The 15,975-nt window shown below is 49.3% G+C and overlaps 1 protein-coding gene across 4 annotated transcripts in view; it reads left to right on the top strand.

Annotated features, from left to right (window-relative positions):
• PLXNA2 (plexin A2) overlaps positions 1–15,975 on the top strand; it is a 351,337-nt gene that overhangs the window by 206,708 nt on the left and 128,654 nt on the right. The window lies entirely within an intron of this gene.

The following is a 15,975-nucleotide window of genomic DNA, read 5'->3' as shown; positions in this document are numbered from 1 at the left end:
TGACAGCCCTATTAAAACAGAGCAAGTCGAATGCTTAAGTCGAGTTTTATATCGAATCTATCATTTTGATAAAGTGGATGTTTTTCCTTTCCTCCCACCCTCCGAATTCCTTCTGTGGCTGCATAGCCAAACCAACACGGGGGGGGAGGGCAGGAGGAAGGACCGGCGGACGGACAGGTGGACAGACGGACAGGAGGGGGCCTGACAGACTGACGGGGTCAGCGCAGACCCAACTGTCACAATGCACCGTATGATCTTATTCCTAATGAAAGCCAAAAGCGGGGCAGGCTCTGGAATCGCACCGCTCCGTGTCCCGTTTCATCTGCCTCCGACCCGCCGCAAGACACCGACCTGCTAATTCATCCCTGCAAAGATTAATCGCCTGATATTAGCACACCGCTTCAGATGGCCAAAGCACTGCACACCTCCTAATTAACAGTAACAGCGTTTGCGCCATTGAAAATTGAGGCATACTTTATTTCCCAGTGCGAGTTTGATAACATGGGCATGAAACGGAGAGCTGTGCTGTGGGAAAGGGTCTGGGACACAAAGCCCTGCCTGCTGCGATGCCCCCAGGTGCCTGAGCCCAGGCTGGATTTCTTTCCCTTTGAGGCTTCTGCTGAGCAGGGCTGTGGGAAGCAGGGGCAGTTCGCTGTTGAGTCAGGAGGTGAAAATGTGCTGCAGTCACTGAAGACGCCCCGTGTAAGTCTGTAGTGTAACCCAACAGGGGTTCTGTTCCTCATTGCTTTTGTTCTTTGGGTCGGAGCATCTTTGCACATCCACGTGGCAGTGGGCATCAGCTTGGAACAGCACAGATCCCCAGCAGCGACACCCGGCCCCGTTTGGCACGAGGAGTAGGTCAGGGCTTGCAGCACACATCTTTGCCAACCTCCCCCCTGCTCTGAAGCGAGTCCTTTTGACTTCCCTATCTGTACCCTGGGAACCCGTGTCCTTACATCTGAGCTTTATGCGCCGATGCGGTATGCCAGGAAAAAAATTAAGTCGTAATAAAAAGATCGTATCTCTTCTACCCACCAACTGGTGGTTCCTCCCGTACTCCTGACCAGTTAATGCTGAGAAGTTTATTTCCATTAGTTATGTTATTGCCCTTTATCTGCTTCTCCTCAGGGCACTTACTGTAACGTCAAAGCACCAAATCTATTTTTATGAAATTGCCCTGTAAAAAAAAAAATAATTAAAACAGCAGCAAGAGGAGAGCTGATGGATGAGATCTTAAAGCATCCGAGCAGCTCCTCAGACTCCTTTCTGCCACTCGCTTCATTTCTATTTCAAAATGTTTTGTTCCTTTGTCCCCTGATTTTCCACGCTCTGTTTTATTACCGCTTTTGTCACCGCCTTCATCTAACGGTGTGTGAAGTGCGAGGCCCTTGAAGCGCTTTTGTGGAGGAGGAGATGGGGGAATCACATCACCCCAGTGCTGGGGGGTGGCACAGTGGGGCTGTGCTGGGCTGTGCAGGGAGCAGTGCCATGCAGAGCACTCGTCCCCTGGGTGCTGCATGAGCACAGCTGGAAACAGCTGCATTGCATTGCCCTGGGACCTTACTGCACGCCCCCAGCCAACAGGCTTCACTGAGTTATAAATGAAAATAAATATTCCTTTCTAACAGCTGACGTAGAATAGCGTGGGGAGTGTTTCATAAATGGGAGAAAACCCCCAGAAGGAGAAGCTGCGCAGAGAAGGAGGCACTCAGCCCTCCACATCGCCAGCAGAGAGGCAATGGCTCGGAACAAAAATCTCAGGCTGCGATCACATGCTCTTTCCCCCCCCCAAATTGTTGATTTAGATATTCTTTCACCAGACAGAGGTCACATTATCGTGGCATCCCAAATAATAACCTCATCCAAGAGGCACAGCTGCAGCTTGTCCCGGCTCCTGGGCAGGTTAGGTGCCAGGGAATGTAATAAATGGGGCGAATGAACACATGAGTATGGAGAAGCCTTTTGCACAGATCAGTTTTCTTTTGGGCCGTGCAGTTTATATACCGCAGCTTAAAAAATAAAATCGTAAAAACATTTCACTTGCAAAATGCAGCGGTATATGTGGTTTTCCATTTATCCACGTTTAGGAGGTGTTAAATGTAGTGGAACACAGCAATAACTACAGACTGCAGCTGGATGCCGGGCGGAATTCATTACAGCACTGGGTGTAGAGCTGGAGGCTCCGGCTCTTGTCTCTGTGTCGTGCCCAGAGGGAGAGGGCTGTTGAACCCAAGTGCAGGGCTGTGTGTTAATCTCAGACTCACGCTCAGTGCCAGAGGTCCCCGACGTGGGGGGACTGCGGAGCAGCGCGGTTGCAGCCTTCCTGCCCCATGCTGCAGCCCTGCTTGGCACGGAGCACCTTGTGCTGAGAAAGGAGCGTCTTGGTGGGATTTTAGAGTGCATGCAGGGCACTGGTTGGAGCCTCCAAGCAGGTTGTTTGGTTTCGATGCATTCCACTTGGCAGCCCGGACCCTGCTGCGCATCCCTGTTTGATCTCCTTCTGCCACCGCAGCTCCAGAAAAGCGTTAGCGTATTTCTTTATAAAATTATAGAGGCTGAGGGCTCAATCCTTAGCTCATGTGAAACGGATTTTATAGCATTCCTTGGCAATCTCGAAGCTCTGCTTAACGCGTGTTAAAACAGAAACGGAGACAATTTGCTAATGCTGCGTGCAGCTCGGCGAGGACTTGGGGCTTTCCTGGGAATGGCAGCTGCACTTACAGCCGGAGCTCCCACGCTGCCCCTGAAGTCGCGGTCGCTTTTGACACCTCTGCATTCTAAGTGTGTCTTCTGGTGCCTGTTCTCCCCTTTCTCCTCGCTGGGGGAGCTCGGGGGGTGCAGGGTGAGGTCCCTGGGGAGGGCTCTTGGGTTGGGGAGGCAGCAGCAGGGACAGCCTAAGGGATGCACGGATGGGTTAGTGGGAGCTGAGAGCTGCTGTTGACACCCGGCCTTGTGTGGGTACTTCAGAGGAGGGATTCTGTGAGAGACAGAGAGAGGCCACAGCCTTTTTTCGAGGAGGATAAAGCCATCTTAAGGGCACCATTAAGGAAAGAGCTATTGATGATAAAGGCCAGCAGAGCTGTGGCTGAATCGTTATGCAGTTGGAGAGGTACTGAGTCACGAGGAGCCGTGGCTTTGTGTTTGAACTTTTCCGTTTCATCTGGAAGGGATTTGCATTGGGTTCAGATGCAGATCAGGGTGGGAGAGGGATGGGGTTTGTGTACCAAGGAGTGCATGAAAGAGTTTGTCATGGGAGATGCTGGATGCAGGCAATCAAATCTTGGTGTCTGCATCCCTGTGAAGTACGGAGATAAAAGTTCAGCCAGGCATATTAACCCCGACACCTCACTGCTCCGCTGCTACCCACAGGGCTTCTGCTTCTCCCTAACTCTTGTCACTAGAGGGACACCAGAAAATGAAACAGCTCGTTCTGAAAAATGTCCCGTGCACCATTCAGCAAAAACACCACACTCAAATTCTTGGACTGAAGCGTGAGCAATGTGAGCGCTGATGTGGCTCATGACCTTTAATTGTAACGTAATTGAGGGCAACGTGGTACCCTCCATGTGACAGAAACACGACATTTCATCTCTCAAGTGACCCAGAACACAGCCTTCTGCATTCTTCTGCATCAGGACCATGCTCTTCTCTTAAAGTATTTCTAAATAGAATTAAGTAGAGCCCAGGCTTATCGTTCTGCTGGCTACTGCTCAGCTGAAATGTTAGGGCAAGGATCAGAAAGGAAGAGCAAATGATATCACAGGCTTGGCTGGAGTGTAGAAGTGTGCAGCAAGGCTGGAGCACGCGGGAAGGATCCACTCAGCACTGCAGGGCAGCTCAGCACCAGGCCGAGTCTGTTGGTGGGATCTAGCTGAGAGCATCAGACGTGTAACATGCGGTGCCATCTCTTCTCCAGGCAGAGCTCCCTGTGGATCCTTGCATGGGGCAGGAGAGCTCCCTGTACACCACAATGGGGCACTCTCCTCTTCTCATGGCGGAGGAGACAAATGTGGCTTTCCAGAATTGCAAATGTAATTCCTTCCGGAACGACATTTTCACACTGTACCTTTTCATCTTTTGCATTAATCATAGTGTCTTCCCCTCTAAGAAACTGATGCTCCCCACCATGCACTAATAGCAGAGAAAGTCAAAGGAACAATAAACGAAATCCTTTGTTGTCTCTAAAAAGACAGCCAAAAGCCTGGAAGAGTCACCAGCGTTCTTCTCTAGGTCTTAAGAACACAGAGATGCAGAAAAATCCATGAGAACGATGGAAGTGTTTCTACAAATGGGGGTTTCTACCCCCATTAGGGTCTTACAGGCAACCATACATTTCCTGGCCAGAGAACCGAGCAGGCTTCGGGCTTGTCCCCAAGTTGGGTGAATATACCCAAGCATAAAGATGAGATTCTACTCCAGAAAACTCTTTAATCTCCCTTGTTTTTATGGATCAGCACGGGTGTCAGAAGTTTGACACTCCAGATAATTGAGCTCTTGCATTTAGAGCACAGCCTACAAATAATGGCAACTTTGCTTTGAAATAGTCTTTCTAAACTTTGGTTTGGCAATTAGCATTTCAAAAGGTTGCAAGTACGTAGCTGCCATCGCCTCATGCGCAGTTTGAGACAAATGCGAGGATGAACAGCACAGAGCTCAAAACAGCCACAAAATCTCCGTGCCTTGGGAGTGCTCCTGCTCACTCTGGCACAGGGAGATCCCAAGCTACAGTTCCACCAAGCAGAGCTGCCCAGCTGCAGAGAACAAGAAGCAACGTGGCAAGCAAGCTCTGCTCAGTCTTGCGTCCAAACTAGGTAGGGATTCAAGGGGTCATCTTCAAAAAATACAAAAAATTCAGTGGACAGAAGTGGCCAATGCCCACAGTTGAAGCCCCCCATCGTGGTGCTGGGGTGAAGCAGCTTGGTGCTGTGCTTGCAAACCACAGGGAGGGGAGAATGCGTGCTGCTTTGCAGAGCTGCCTACTGCTAGGTAGAGACGTTATTATTAGGGGCTTTTTTTCCCTCCCCTTTGAATGGATGCAAACAACAGGGGTTTTCTTTCCAGCTCATTCTGTAATAACCTGGGTTAGTCATAATGAAATCCGCTCTTAGGACAGAATTAATATGAGATAGTAATGGTGATTAGGTAATTAGCAACTACCAGGAGTATTTAACCTTCCTGGTGGCAGCGTGTCTGACATCACCTGGGCTCGTGCCGGCTCTGTGAAAAGAATTAGCAATTTTAAATTACCCCATTTAAGTTATTAATTATGAAATACAAATGGGCCCAGAAATAGCGCCAGTGGTGCCCGGCGTCGTGGTCGGTTTTCCAGCACCGCGTATCTCAGATCTGTATTTAAGGTCTTCCATTTCATTATGGGATGGAAATAGACGCAGACATCGCAGGATGCCATCTGCATGGGTGTTGTGCTGCAGGGAATGGCCAGGTCGCCATTTCTGCTCAATTTTCCTGAAAATTCAGTTCACAAATGGTGCAGTGCGCAAGGTTGGATCATTTTTTCCTCAGCGCCAGCGTTTCCCATAGGAGCTGCACTCATTTTAGTAATGTTTTCTCCCTTGCCACGCGTGGCCCTGCAGGAGGTTCCAGCTGCAGCGTTGGTGTCTGTGTGCGATGTCCTGCACACCAGCAGCAGTGCAGCCTTTCCCCTCCTCTTTGTTTTGAGAATCAAAGCAAAACCACGCAGCACAAAACCCAACGAAACTCCCCCACCAGCAGAGAGCCTGCAAGCATCTCTTCCCGCATCGTTTCACCAGCAAAATGCCTGAGAAATGTAGGTACAGATACAAGTCCTGTTCCAAAGGGAGTTTGCAACCGTTTGCTCCCGTAATAGATGTTTGCAGCTTTGGAGCTTGCTTTCGTAAATTCGGTTTGGTTGCTTCATGGCTTGTAAACGGGCACGTGGAGTGCATAAATCTGCACTCATCCCCGTGCACTTCTGCCCCATCCAGGCTGACCCTCTCCTTCGTGCACCTTTACAGCTCCTCACACTGCGTTACAGTTTCTCTTTATTAACAGCCAATAATGTATTAATGCATTCCTTGGTGGGAAGTGCGCTCCTAACTATTACCTTGGACACTCATTTAGTTGAGTTTGATAGTGACAACACATTGACATTGGTAAGGTTAATGATCCAATACTTTATTTCATTGAACAAGTCGAACAACATTTAGTACATTGTTCCACAATGTCCTAGAGAGCTGTCTGCACTATTATTTTAATGGTACCGTGGCATCTTTGCCCTTTAAGTAATTGGCACCGTGAAAATATTCTCTATGTCCTGTCACAATTGATTAGTATTGCACTGAATTACAAAAAAAAAAAAAAAAAAAAAAGGAAAAAATACTTGTATTTTTCTTTTCCAATCTCTTCTCTTGAGAGGAAGGCAGAACTCGATCACTGTGGGTGTAGGAAGCTGACAGCACGAGAAGTGGAGCGGGGAGGAGAGGTCCTGGCTGCCCCTGGAGCCAGCACACAGCTCTGCCCTGCCCTGTCCTGAGCTGGGGACGTGTCCTTTGTGGGTGTGGGCTGTGCCCACGCTTTTCACTGGGAGGACAGCACCACTGTGGGGTTTCAATCCCCAGGTGCCAGGTTGCAGCGTGGTGGGCTCCTGTTTGCTCCGCTGCCGGCCGTGGGGACGTGGGCGCTTTGCTTTGCATCTGCCAGCAGCCTGGTGCAAAGTCACGACTCAAAAGCAGGAAATGCTCCATCTCCCAGAGAGGCTGGGGATGAGAGGAAAGACGTGTTAAGATGAATCCTCTGTTCGGTGCGAGAACCAATAGCGCAGCTCCGAGGTGACAGCATCTGGAAAGAGAGAGGTGGCATTTGGTGGCAGTGACCTGGAAGGCGCCCGCTGCTTTCAGCATGGGACCCGGAGGTGCGAAGTAGAACATTGCTTTTCTGCTTGTGGCAACAACACAAAATTTCTTGACTTTGGATTCATTTTGTCCTTCTATCACCTTCCCCCTCTCTTTTAAATTACCCTTGATTGTACAACATCTGCTCCCTTCATGCTTGCATATGGCTCTCTCCTTAAATCTGCGCTTCTCTCTGGAGGCTGCATACAAATATCCAGCAGAAAGTTTTCTTTCAAAGATCTGATTAATCATCTTGCTCTGGAGAAGGAAAGCGGGTATTGACGCAGCTGTGAAAGCTGCGGAGGGGCAGGGGGTACCTGTGCAAAGAGATGGAAATGACAGCAGTCAGGCGGGGACACGGGCAGGCACCAAAGACAAAGCGAATGAAGGATCAAACCCCGCGTCTTCAGACAGGAGGTTGTGTTTCATTCCTGTATTCAAAAAAATGAAATCCTCACAGATGTGAAATACTGAAGCATGAGAGGAATGTCACTCTTCTCCGGCACATGAGAAAAATTCCCACAATTAGCATGCTCTGAATGTCTCCTCACCAGACATTTGCTACCCCAAAACACTCACCAAAGATTTTCAGCAAAGCTCAGGGTTGCAAGAGCAGAGGATGGCAAGATAAAGGCATATTTGCCTGAGAGAGCTTTATTTAGTAAGACATTATCCCTCTTTTGATTCTGAACCTTACAAAATAACCATGTAAAAATACAGTATTGTCCTCTGATCATCCGCATCTGCTTACAACGTAGCTACACAGCTTTTTCTGATGCCTTTACAGGGCACATTAGGTGGCTTTAGTTTGATGGTGGAGGAAATAGATCCGTTTGTATATGGCGGAGGAAGGCTGAATTTCAGAGGTTAAGATGTTGAAACTTTGGGTTCCTTGCTGACTTAGTGTGCCTGTCGGCTGCTTAATTAACTTCTCATTTCCATGACCTGCAATGTGCCGGGCTGCTCTGCTGTCTCCTGGTGGAGCCCTTCCTTTGCGCCCATCACCGCGACATCGGGCTGAGCTCCATCACCTGTGTGCCATGCGAATTGTCCAAGGGCACATCCTGGGTCTCCCATGGGAATAACACACGGGATACCCAGGGATCATTGCAGATTCAGTTGGAGCAGAAGCATTAATACTCATGGAAGGGGTGCTGGTCCAGCTCCAGCGCCCGCGGCGGCACAGGAGCGTTCCCCCGGCGCTGCCGCTGCGTGGCCGAGCTTACCCAGCGCCCTGCTGCCTTCCCCCCGGCCCCATTACCTCGCTCCCCAGCTGAGCCTCTCTGCGATACGCGCTGTATTTGTCTCCTGCTTCCCTGCACACCCATTATTATGTAGAATAATAACGCGGGAGCTCCGCTCGGCACCTCTGCTCCGTGGCTCCGAGTGGGTTGAATTGTAGCCAGCGGCGGGGGGTGACAAATGTACCGTAAGATGCCTTTTCCACAGCAAACTGCAAATTGCCTCCTCAGCACGGCCCACAAAGGGTTCCTACGGAGCAAATTTATCTCCCGTTGTCGACCCGAGGAGGTAGCAGAGAGGACCAGGCAGCCTATTTTTAAAAAGTCACATTTGATCTCGTTCAGGCTGAGTCCGGAGTATTTTAAAGGACTTTCCGTGGACCGTGCGGGCCTGAGAAAGCAGCACAGATAAAGGGATTTATTTTTAACTGCAGCCCGGGTTCGTGACCGTGTAAGCATTTCAATTTTAAGCCACTCGGTTTGAATAATATATTCCACCGAAGTGAATGTTGTGTCATCTACTGACTCATGGGTGGGAGGGGGAGCGATGCTGGGGAGGGACAAATAAGACTGAGCCCCCCCCCCCCAAGTGATTCCCATGTGCAGAGCGGAGGAGGGGGCTGCTCCAGGGTCCCCCATCCGGGTTTCTCCTCCCATGCAGCTGAGCCCTGAGAGTGCAGTGGACCACACTGAGCTGTGCTGAGCTAAGCTGAGCTGGTGATGGATAGAGGTGGGGGGATGTTTGGGGATGGATTGGTGGCATCACAACTGCCGCGCCTGCAATTAATTCCATGGGAAGCCTCTGATGTGTTAGAACGTTAAATACCTTTGTATTTGATGCTCACTTGTTATGTTTCTGCCATACCATCCTTTAAATGCCGGCTAGTGAATGAGAGGTGGGGATTGGGTTGTGCTAGGTGCCTGGGGTGGATGGGGGATAGCATCCTGCTGTGTGCCCTGAGCATCCCTCGTGTGCCTGCGTTGGGCTGAGGGATCCTCTGAGCCCGATCCCAGGAGCGTGGGCTCAGCTGCCTCTAGGTGTATCCTTCACTGGCATCCTCGTGTGATGGTTGATGTTACAGCAATGGTGAGTGCCCACCTCAGCTCAGTTTTGCTGGGGAATGGGCAGGCGTGGAGCAAAGCATCTCATGGGCATCACGGGCCAGGAGGCAAAGGGCAGGAGGGGCAGCAGAGGGGCTGGGAGGCAGGTGGGGTGGGGGAGTACCCAATGATGGAGATGGCAAGGCAGTGCTGGACCCCAGCATCCGTATGCTGCTCCATGCCTTCCCCATGTGCCAGATCCCACAGTGAGCACACATTTTGCTCACGTTCACTTCTCTTCAGCATTAGTTCAAGGATTTCAAAACCCAAGGTGTGCTTGCTGCGTGCTTTTCCTAAGCAAATCAGTAACTGCAAGGGAGTTATTCTGGAATGAGGAGTGTGGAGGTGAAAGCAGATGAGCTCTCCTTGCCTCAGTGTCCCTAGCTGTGATACAACGTTAAGTAAATAATGCTGGTGGGAAGTCAGGCTTAATTTATTAATGTCACGCCTAATTAACATTTCAAGATCCTTCCTCGTAAAGAGGATTATTAGTAACAACAACATTATTATTCCGCCGGTGTTGATTTTAGTGGCACATGGAGGTTGGTGCGGGCACTCGGGCAGCAATGGGCAGAGCTGTGCAGTGGGGAGGGGAGAGGGATTTACGAAGGAAACCATCAGTGGCTTGCACCATGTGTTCGTTTTCCCATAGCTTAGTTGAAAACAGATCAACCTACTGACAATTCCAAGTTGGATTTCAGGGATCAGAGCCTATTTTTCTGTGTTAACATACTGAAAAATAAATATAAAGTTGTGTTGTGTTTTTTTTTTTTTTTTCCAAATGGCCTTTAAACTTATGGCTCATTCCAACGCTACGCTTCCCAAGGACAGAAATTAAAAGAGAGAAATTCACTCCTCGTCTTCGTCAAAGATATCTTCGTATCTTTTCCCATGAAAATAATTCATGTCGCTGAGAAAAAAAGCCTTCTGTGAATCACTGATGAGTCTTTGATGCTTAATGTGCTGTCCAGCATATGCGCGAGTTCTCTTGGAATTTAGTATAACAAGAGAATCTGATTTCCTTCCCAACGTCATTAAAGTTTCCCCTTCAAATTTCACTTAACAAGCAAATGAATGTTCTCCTAGCGTAATTATAGTTTCTTTTTTTGAATTTCATTAGGAAAAAGAAAAAGCCAGCCTTGCTCACCCTGTGTTTTCACATGACAAGGAGCGCAGCCCGCCGAGCCGCACCGTGAGCTATCTCCCTATCTCCCACGTGGCCCTGGAGCCATTTGGGGGCTGCTGGGGGCTCCCAGCGATGCCTTTGACCAGACTTTATTACCCCGATGATTTTCTTGCTGCTTCGCACCCTCCTGCGTCGTTGGCTCTGCGTTGGTCCATCCTCGCTTTGCTGTTTCCTCCTGCCACGGGCTTGCAGTTCGTGCTCCTTCCAAATCATGGCATAAATCCCTAACGTCTGAACAGGTAGAACGTGAATAATTAGAGCTGAGTGCGAGTAATTTTTGAGTCAAGGCCTCGGTGTGTCATGGGTTGTAAAATTTAATCTGCCAGCAGCTCCTGGCCTCGTATCAATTACATACAGTAAAATGAGGGAAAGTGCCCCATATTTCTGTGCAGTTATGGGAAATGCCATCCTTGTGTTTGAACACGGCGTATTATCTCCGTTCTTCTCTGTAGTGCTAGGTCACTTACCCAGAAGTGCTGGGAATTGTTCCTGTTATATGCATGTAAGGAGTTATCTTTCTTAAAAGCACCCCAGAGAGCTTCCTCTTGCCTCCGTGTGCCGTTCAGCACTTGTGATTGTAGTTCTTTGTTACCGATAATGGAGATTGCAGGTAGGTAGAAACCTCTCTCCCCTGTGCAGAGAAATTAGGGCCCGTACGCAGCGATTCTGTCTCATTTGCTGCTTAGACAACTGGACTGGATGTCATTGCTAGGGAATGCGTTGCCAGAAAGGACAGCCAGCAAATGACACGAAGATAATTGGCGAGAGCACGGCAGCCCTTCGGCCGACGCCGTTTCCTGCCTTGTTGCAGTGTGATGCAAACAAAATAAGGAAAATGCAAACTGGAAATGGAGGCAGATGTGACGTGGGTGCACGATGCAGGTGGCAGTGCAGTGCAGGACGGCGGGCAGCCAACCCTCCCACTGTGGGATGGCCGTGGGAGGTGGGTATCTCCCTCAGAGTCCTCCTTCACCTGGGGGAATTGCTCCTTCCCTAAATTTGCCATAAGCAGAGGTAAATCCCGCACATGAACGTTTGCTTTGGAGCAGCTCCAAGTCCATGGCCTCCCCGTGTTGGCTAAGGCTGCAGATCTGGCTGTGTGTCTGCAGAACGGTTAAACAATCACCCCGCTATCCAAGGAATAATAAAACATACAATGCTTCTCCAAGTGCTGGAGAGAGAATGAATAATTAGCCGTATAGTAGAATATATAAACAGAAACCGCATTAAAATCAAACAAAAATATGCAGCTATTGTTACCGCTCTTCCCTCTTCCATCTGAATATATCTGGGGATGCTTCAACTCTCTTCTTGAGGTTTGAAAAAATCCTTCTCATGCCTGCTCCATTTGTATGCTGCTGTAACGGCTCTGAGAAATTAAAAATAATTGATACGTTTGAGAAAGCACGAGCAAAAAGCTACTTCATATTTTTAAAAGCTTTGCAAATACCCAGGAAAAAAAGAAAAAAGTGCTGTGTGTGCAAAATGCTGCAGCTAAAATCTGCTCAGAGCGATGCGATGAAGTCCGCTTTTATGGGAAGAGCTGTGCCTGCCTGTAATGGAGCAGGAGATGGAGCCTCCCAGTTGTAGAAGGGGGTTTTGGTGCCCAAGCTCTTTTTGCAGGGAGGGAGAACCCTTCCCCTTTGCAGCACCACCAGTTCTGCTCAATATGGACTCAGCGTTGGCCTAAGACGCTCTCATTCCGTAACGACAACGTGTTAATTGCAAGTAATTTGGAAGAAGTCTTGATAGCCACGCGTGCATTGAATGGAACAGATTAAACCTGAGGCGAGGCGTTTCCGTGCGATACTGTGGCAGTAGTTTTGCACGATATTGTTGATGAATATACAACACATCAGTGCCCTCAGCTGCAGAGAGTGCTCTGCAACAGGAGTAATCATGCGGACTGGACCTCCAAAGGAGATTGCTTTATTAGGTAAAAGGGAATGAAGCACAGAAAATAGAATTAAAGATGAGCAAATGCCTCCATTATTTGGTAAAATTAAATGTGCTTTTCCAAGTAAAGAAGGCAAAAGTCAGTCATTATCGGTCTGTAGTACATCGCGGCAGATAATAAAGAGAGGTTTATGATCTCGGGAAGCAAATTAGAGGATATTTAAACAACACATCGTTCTATGAAGGAGCGATAATTGCAAGCTCAGGTCAAGACGCAGAACCGTCTCACCCTGCCCCACGCTCATGTCCCTTGTATGAGCTGAAATCTCTACATTTTCTCTCGGAAGGATTCACTTGGGACACAGCTGCTCTCATTATTGTTTCTCAGCTGGACTCCTACGGCCGCTGCTGCGTGATGCTGTGTGTTGTGTCCCCGTGTTCTGCCCCGGTTGGGCAGGGAGTTCGCCTTCCTCCATCCTGCACAGCTACACAGCTCCCACTGCCGCTATGGATGCAGTGCTGAGCTTCAGGAGCCCAATGAATGCCCGTGGAGGGCAGAAGGTGATGCTGCATGGCCTCGGGGAGCTTTGCACCGGGCGCTCCGAGATGCTCTTCTCACTTCTGTCCATATTGATTTCTTTTTCCTTCTTTAGGCATTTTCGATAGTCCATCTTCTCGAGCACGCTTTTTCCAATAAGACGTTTCCTTTGGGTTGGGCTTTGGAAAGGGCGTTCGGATAACCTGCTCTCATCCAGCTGGTGGGACCCCAGTGCTGCTGGGAGCTGCTGGGAACGGGCCCCAGGAGGGCCCCAATCTGCCCCCACTGCGGTCAGTGGGACTTAACCCCCTCCTGGTGGGAAGCCTGCACCGAGCACAGCCAGGGGCTGCAGCCCATGCTCGTGAGTGACAGATGCTGCGTAGCTTCCACTGACAGAATTAGATTCTAAATCCTTTCGTTATCTTTCGCCGTGCTACCCGTGGTCCATCCCGTAGTGATTTTAATGACCTTTCTGGGACAAGGACAGCTGCTTGCATGGCAGGGGGACCGTGTGGCAACAGTCACCGTGCAGAAAGCACATAATGATCAGACCCTCTTACTGGGAGCACCAATATCAGACTAAAACAAGCGTGTCAGGCTCGGGAACCTCTTTGCTATCTCTCTGCATATGAACTCTGAGTTATCCAGCATTCAGCAAAATACTTAGGTTTCCCACTGGTTTAACCACGAACAGAATTTTTGCTGATAATAACAAAGGATGAGCTGATTCCCCAGCCTTATCCTCTTGTCTAATCCTTTGTGACCCACAGTATGAAAATTGAACTGATTAAAGCACTGCAAACGTTCTGTGGGGATCCTGCACGCATTTATCTCTGGGGGAAGACTGGAATGGTCTAAAAGGTCATTTCCCTGCTCTCATTTCAGTGATGTTTATCATTCACTTTGCTCTGCTGTGGGAATAAAAAGGAGAAGGCAAAGCACCTGGTGGGCTCCTCAGGTCTGCGCTGACCCCAGGGCCCAAGAGCCTGCAAGTGGCTGGAGGGCATTCCCTGCAGTCCTGGAGCTCCATTATTGAAGTGCAGTCCAGAAGCAGCCCAGCCAGCGTGCTCTGTGCTTTTCTGCATGGGCCACCACCATGTGCCAGACAGGGCCGACCAGGAGCTGACCCCAGGAGCAGAGCCCTCGTTGCAGTGTAGGTGTTCATGCTGCTGCATGCTTGCAGGGATGGAGAGCAGTCCCCAGCCAAGCAGCGCTTCTGCCTCAGCATTGCTCCCGGGCATCTCAGGATCTGTCTGCAAACATTAACTTCCAGCACTCTGCTGCTGACAGTTTGCAACTGGAAGCAGGGCCAGAAGACACTCGGAAGCAGATCAGATGGGCGATAACTGTAATTTATGGGACTCTTTGCAATGCTACAGAAAAAATAATTGCAGCAGCTAGCATGAAATAATGAGATATGTTTGTGCCGCATTTTGTTTTCTCTAACTTTTATGGCACCTGACACCCAGTGCCTGCACTGGACAGCAAAACATTATTGAAAGAGCCATTCATTACGGAGTGTAAGGGAGAAGTGCCAATGAATGCTGAGTTCAGCGTGGAGCTGTGAGGTGTGATCAAGCTGTGCCACACTGGGGAGGAGAGGAAAACAGAAGCTTCGGGGGAGGATTCCAAGGACCTTGGAATTTTGTACTGTAAGGATAATGGGCTGACAGACACCTGGCAGATCACGGGAGCGGGGTGGATGAAGGCCCAGAGTCACTCAGAACTGTCCAAAGAAAAACAGCGCTGCAAACCTGGTGGGTGCTGAGGTCAGGCTGCCCTGCAGCACCCACCAAGGATCCCAAGCACTACACGATGCCAGCAGTGCAGAACAGAATTCTTTCTTTAGCTTCATTTTTTTACAACAGGGATTTTTCTGCTGCTCCATAACAGCTCCGAGCAGATGGAGGAATCCAGCAAGAAACTGCAGCTGCCTGAAGAATTCCTGGGCAGCTTTGAATTGGATAGCTTTTTTTCTAGGTAGCAGCCGTCACAGGTACCATATTCTCCATTAAATAATCATTCATTGTGATTAATTTTGTAGGTCTTATCAGGGGTACGCACGCTGGTTGCTTATTTTTGGAGGCCATTCCTCCAAACGTGGGAGAGGAGGGGAGAGCTGAGAACTCCTGGGCATGGGGTGAGCCCATCTCAGGGCTTCCTTGGCCCTGTGCTTCCCAATCTATGTGTCTCCCCAGTTAATTAGTTCTGCTCTTCTTCCAGCTAATGAGCTCAAAGAAAAAAACAATCCTTTGTACTCAGCCTTATAAATTGCAAATTTTTTACTGTCTTAGATGTTAGAAGAGGTGACACTTTTTTGCATTTTCTTAGCAGGGCCACGTTTATGGTTCCCAAAGGTTTGGAAGGGGTCTCATTTAGCCTTGCTGCATAGCACCGTTGTGGGGAGAGGTGTTGCGGTCACCTTGATTTGTTAAAGAAATTCTCAGAGCAATGGAGAGAAACATTTGTGAGGATCAAAGAAGATGAACTCTACTAAAGAAAGACTGAGTAATGAAGAAAGTTACTGAAAAAAATGTATGAACGTGGAAAAGCATCTGCAGATGCTCATGAGATAGCATCTGCCCATGACCGGGTAGCGTGCTGTGTTGGGACAGCAAGCTCCTGCCATCGTTTTTAGGGCTGCACACTCACAGGAAAGGCTCAGACCCATCTGCTGACGTCAGAAGTTGGTGATGGATCTGCACCACAAAAAGGAAGAGAATATAAAGAAAGAGTTTAGATAAGATAAAGGTAGGCATTTTCAAGACCAACTTGGGGTCACAAGAAATCCTATAACCATCACTTAGCTCGTCCGCTTCCCCCGGGTCCCATGGCACTGGATAATGAATGGCACATCAGCCAGAAGCCACGCGGCGAGCCGGACAGCATTTTGAAAGCTGTGCCCTTGGAATGCTGTCAAAAAAAAAGGAAAAGCAATGCATCATGAAGTATTTATCTACCTCTGGGCTCTGTGCTCCATCCTCAGCTGTTAGAAGAGAACAGCGCTGCCAGACTGCGCAGAGCCGGGGGGTGCTGTGGAATATCCCCTGAGCAGCACATCTCACCCTGATCTCATCTATGGGTGCATAAATCTGTGCACCTGTGGTCGCTCGGCTGCAGCACCAGTGCTCATGGAGAGAT

Source organism: Numida meleagris, chromosome 25, assembly GCF_002078875.1.
Source record: "Numida meleagris isolate 19003 breed g44 Domestic line chromosome 25, NumMel1.0, whole genome shotgun sequence".
NCBI classification, from domain to species: domain Eukaryota; kingdom Metazoa; phylum Chordata; class Aves; order Galliformes; family Numididae; genus Numida; species Numida meleagris.
This window is presented reverse-complemented; position numbering and strand designations above follow the sequence as displayed.